The 5,000-nt window shown below is 55.8% G+C and overlaps 3 non-coding genes across 3 annotated transcripts in view; all 3 read left to right on the top strand.

Annotated features, from left to right (window-relative positions):
* The first annotated feature begins 2,159 nt into the window (after positions 1-2,159).
* LOC126197224 (small subunit ribosomal RNA) lies at positions 2,160-4,068 on the top strand. Its single transcript, XR_007539607.1, has one exon. It is a non-coding gene; the product is annotated as a small subunit ribosomal RNA (ribosomal RNA).
* Positions 4,069-4,421: 353 nt separating this feature from the next.
* LOC126196278 (5.8S ribosomal RNA) lies at positions 4,422-4,576 on the top strand. Its single transcript, XR_007538803.1, has one exon. It is a non-coding gene; the product is annotated as a 5.8S ribosomal RNA (ribosomal RNA).
* Positions 4,577-4,764: 188 nt separating this feature from the next.
* LOC126197463 (large subunit ribosomal RNA) overlaps positions 4,765-5,000 on the top strand; it is a 4,222-nt gene continuing 3,986 nt past the window's right edge. Inside the window, exon 1 of the ribosomal RNA XR_007539824.1 lies at positions 4,765-5,000. This exon is cut by the window's right edge and continues 3,986 nt beyond it. This is a non-coding gene — a ribosomal RNA (large subunit ribosomal RNA).

Below are 5,000 nucleotides of genomic sequence, written 5' to 3'. Positions count from 1 at the left end.
TTAACCTAACCTATGTTGCGCCTTAACCTAACCTATGTTGCGCCTTAACCTAACCTATGTTGCGCCTTAACCTAACCTATGTTGCGCCTTAACCTAACCTATGTTGCGCCTTAACCTAACCTATGTTGCGCCTTAACCTAACCTATGTTGCGCCTTAACCTAACCTATGTTGCGCCTTAACCTAACCTATGTTGCGCCTTAACCTAACCTAAGTTGGGGCTTAACCTAACCTAAGTTGGGGCTTAACCTAACCTAAGTTGGGGCTTAACCTAACCTAAGTTGGGGCTTAACCTAACCTAAGTTGGGGCTTAACCTAACCTAAGTTGGGGCTTAACCTAACCTAAGTTGGGGCTTAACCTAACCTAAGTTGGGGCTTAACCTAACCTAAGTTGGGGCTTAACCTAACCTAAGTTGGGCCCTAACCTAACCTAAGTTGGGCCCTAACCTAACCTAAGTTGGGCCCTAACCTAACCTAAGTTGGGCCCTAACCTAACCTAAGTTGGGCCCTAACCTAACCTAAGTTGGGCCCTAACCTAACCTAAGTTGGGCCCTAACCTAACCTAAGTTGGGCCCTAACCTAACCTAAGTTGGGCCCTAACCTAACCTAAGTTGGGCCCTAACCTAACCTAAGTTGGGCCCTAACCTAACCTAAGTTGGGCCCTAACCTAACCTAAGTTGGGCCCTAACCTAACCTAAGTTGGGCCCTAACCTAACCTAAGTTGGGCCCTAACCTAACCCACGTTGCGCCCTAACCTAACCCACGTAATTGTTTGTTATATGAATCTAGAAATTCGTGTAGCGTTGCCTAATCGCAACCCTCTCAACATAGTTCGCTGCGCGCACACTCTGGTGTCCTGCGTATTGAATCATGTTACGGTGCCTACCCTCACAACATCTAGCGAGTGTTGCGTACGTTCCACATGGTCCCGCTATCCACTGTAATGTGTACTGCTATAAGACGTATATCGCCCCCCCCCCCCCCCCTCCCCTGTCGCCTCTAGTTCGTCAGTCAGGAGTTTGCGTGTTCAATGAGCTTCGCAGCTGTGCAATGGCATCGGCATACGTACGCGGGCCACCTTCCACGTGTTCTCTCGTGCATACGTCGCAGCATGTATGTGGACTGATGTGGCGTGTCGTGACTCATAACATCCAGGCATGCAAGACCCATTGAATTCGCAAATGTAGATGGACGTCTACGTTTGCTGCCCAAGTTACGCAAATGAACTGGAAATCCGTTGTTGCGCGGTTGTTCGCGCTGGAGGTGAATCGTTGATATCGACGATCGGTACAGGTATTAACCGGTTGCTTCAGCGACACCCGTCATACCCACGAACGTGAGTGGGCATGTGGGTATGAAGCGATACGCGGCGGTGGCTGGGTGGGACCGTCCCCGGCCGGTGAGGGGGGGGCGCCCGGCGTGCTGGCCGCGCGCTGCGTGGGCGCACGCGCGGCAGCCGGCTGGTGGGGGCGCCCAGTGGCAGGCGCGCCGGCTGACGGACGCGGCAGGCGGCGCATCTGCGTGCCGGCGCACCCAGCGCGCGGCGCCGTGCGGCCAAAGTGGGTCCTCCCGGGCCCGGTGCGAAGCGCGGTGGACATCTGCAGTGTGCTGGTCCGATTGAGGACTGTGTGCGTTGAGGATGCGCCGCCGCCCGGCACTCGGCGCCGCGACGCCGTCTGCTGCTCGGTCGCCCCCGCGGTTCTCGCAGGTGGTTTGTATCGCAGCTGTGCGGATGTGTTGGCGCGTGCGCTGTGCTGGGAGAGTTCGCTTTGGCACCCAAGTGGGGCTCTGCCCCTCTGTGGCGCTGGCGTTGGAGCTGCCCGGTCACTGTTTGTGGCCGCGTGTTGTCTCCCGCCGGCAACACCACGACAGCACGCTCCCGGGCCTCTGTCGGCAGCGGCAAGCTCAGTTGGGAGCACGGGTGGTCGCACTGAAAGCGTCTACTCGCCTATCTCCGGGCGATTGCGCCTCTCTCGAACCCGACCAAGTACTTAGGACGGCGCTGCGCGCCGCCGGGACCTGAGAGGGTTTCGAGGTGTATCGTGCAGGGGAGCCCAGCCTCCTCCTGTTTGCAGAATAATTGAGCGGACGCTTGCGTGTTCGCGCGGGCCTCCGGGACACACTCCCGGGCGGCCGGCTGCTCAGCTCTAGTTGACGCAGCTCCCTGGTTGATCCTGCCAGTAGTCATATGCTTGTCTCAAAGATTAAGCCATGCATGTCTCAGTACAAGCCGCATTAAGGTGAAACCGCGAATGGCTCATTAAATCAGTTATGGTTCCTTAGATCGTACCCACGTTACTTGGATAACTGTGGTAATTCTAGAGCTAATACATGCAAACAGAGTCCCGACCAGAGATGGAAGGGACGCTTTTATTAGATCAAAACCAATCGGTCGGCTCGTCCGGTCCGTTTGCCTTGGTGACTCTGAATAACTTTGGGCTGATCGCACGGTCTTCGTACCGGCGACGCATCTTTCAAATGTCTGCCTTATCAACTGTCGATGGTAGGTTCTGCGCCTACTATGGTTGTAACGGGTAACGGGGAATCAGGGTTCGATTCCGGAGAGGGAGCCTGAGAAACGGCTACCACATCCAAGGAAGGCAGCAGGCGCGCAAATTACCCACTCCCGGCACGGGGAGGTAGTGACGAAAAATAACGATACGGGACTCATCCGAGGCCCCGTAATCGGAATGAGTACACTTTAAATCCTTTAACGAGTATCTATTGGAGGGCAAGTCTGGTGCCAGCAGCCGCGGTAATTCCAGCTCCAATAGCGTATATTAAAGTTGTTGCGGTTAAAAAGCTCGTAGTTGGATTTGTGTCCCACGCTGTTGGTTCACCGCCCGTCGGTGTTTAACTGGCATGTATCGTGGGACGTCCTGCCGGTGGGGCGAGCCGAAGGCGTGCGACCGCCTCGTGCGTGCTCGTGCGTCCCGAGGCGGACCCCGTTGAAATCCTACCAGGGTGCTCTTTATTGAGTGTCTCGGTGGGCCGGCACGTTTACTTTGAACAAATTAGAGTGCTTAAAGCAGGCAAGCCCGCCTGAATACTGTGTGCATGGAATAATGGAATAGGACCTCGGTTCTATTTTGTTGGTTTTCGGAACCCGAGGTAATGATTAATAGGGACAGGCGGGGGCATTCGTATTGCGACGTTAGAGGTGAAATTCTTGGATCGTCGCAAGACGAACAGAAGCGAAAGCATTTGCCAAGTATGTTTTCATTAATCAAGAACGAAAGTTAGAGGTTCGAAGGCGATCAGATACCGCCCTAGTTCTAACCATAAACGATGCCAGCCAGCGATCCGCCGCAGTTCCTCCGATGACTCGGCGGGCAGCCTCCGGGAAACCAAAGCTTTTGGGTTCCGGGGGAAGTATGGTTGCAAAGCTGAAACTTAAAGGAATTGACGGAAGGGCACCACCAGGAGTGGAGCCTGCGGCTTAATTTGACTCAACACGGGAAACCTCACCAGGCCCGGACACCGGAAGGATTGACAGATTGATAGCTCTTTCTTGATTCGGTGGGTGGTGGTGCATGGCCGTTCTTAGTTGGTGGAGCGATTTGTCTGGTTAATTCCGATAACGAACGAGACTCTAGCCTGCTAACTAGTCGCGTGACATCCTTCGTGCTGTCAGCGATTACTTTTCTTCTTAGAGGGACAGGCGGCTTCTAGCCGCACGAGATTGAGCAATAACAGGTCTGTGATGCCCTTAGATGTTCTGGGCCGCACGCGCGCTACACTGAAGGAATCAGCGTGTCTTCCTAGGCCGAAAGGTCGGGGTAACCCGCTGAACCTCCTTCGTGCTAGGGATTGGGGCTTGCAATTGTTCCCCATGAACGAGGAATTCCCAGTAAGCGCGAGTCATAAGCTCGCGTTGATTACGTCCCTGCCCTTTGTACACACCGCCCGTCGCTACTACCGATTGAATGATTTAGTGAGGTCTTCGGACTGGTACGCGGCATCGACTCTGTCGTTGCCGATGCTACCGGAAAGATGACCAAACTTGATCATTTAGAGGAAGTAAAAGTCGTAACAAGGTTTCCGTAGGTGAACCTGCGGAAGGATCATTACCGACTAGACTGCATGTCTTTCGATGTGCGTGTCGTGTCGTGCAACACGCTACCTGTACGGCTCGCAGTAGCTGTGCGCCGCGTGCGGGACCACGCGTGCTTCTCAAAACTAACGGACAAATGTTGTGTGGTACGAGCGCTGAAGCTCTGGAGCGGCTGGCCTGCGGCACCTGGCGCCTCGCGCCGGTTTTGAATGACGTTCGCCCGAGTGCCTGTCCGCTCCGGAGTGGAGCCGTACGACGCCCATCGGCCGTGAGGCCGTTGGACACAAAACACTGGAACAGGGGCCGTCGAACGCCTCAGTCCCGCCTATGCAACTGTTTTGAAAGAGACAGTGGAAACTGTAAAAAGATCACCCAGGACGGTGGATCACTCGGCTCGTGGGTCGATGAAGAACGCAGCAAATTGCGCGTCGACATGTGAACTGCAGGACACATGAACATCGACGTTTCGAACGCACATTGCGGTCCATGGATTCCGTTCCCGGGCCACGTCTGGCTGAGGGTCGGCTACGTAAACTGAAGCGCGCGGCGTTTGTCCCGCTTCGGAGACGTGGGTGTGTCGTGCCGGCCTGTGGGGCCGGCCACGTCCCCTCAAACGAGCGATGCGCGCCCGTCGCCTGGCGGTTCGCATACCGGTACTGTCTCGGTAGCGTGCACAGCCGGCTGGCGGTGTGGCGTGCGACACCTCGTACAACGACCTCAGAGCAGGCGAGACTACCCGCTGAATTTAAGCATATTACTAAGCGGAGGAAAAGAAACTAACAAGGATTCCCCCAGTAGCGGCGAGCGAACAGGGAAGAGTCCAGCACCGAACCCCGCAGGCTGCCGCCTGTCGTGGCATGTGGTGTTTGGGAGGGTCCACTACCCCGACGCCTCGCGCCGAGCCCAAGTCCAACTTGAATGAGGCCACGGCCCGTAGAGGGTGCCAGG

This window comes from Schistocerca nitens, chromosome 7 (genome assembly GCF_023898315.1).
Source record: "Schistocerca nitens isolate TAMUIC-IGC-003100 chromosome 7, iqSchNite1.1, whole genome shotgun sequence".
In the NCBI taxonomy this organism is placed as follows: Eukaryota; Metazoa; Arthropoda; class Insecta; order Orthoptera; family Acrididae; genus Schistocerca; species Schistocerca nitens.
Note: the sequence above shows the minus strand (reverse complement) of the source record. Positions and strands in the feature narration are given on the sequence as shown.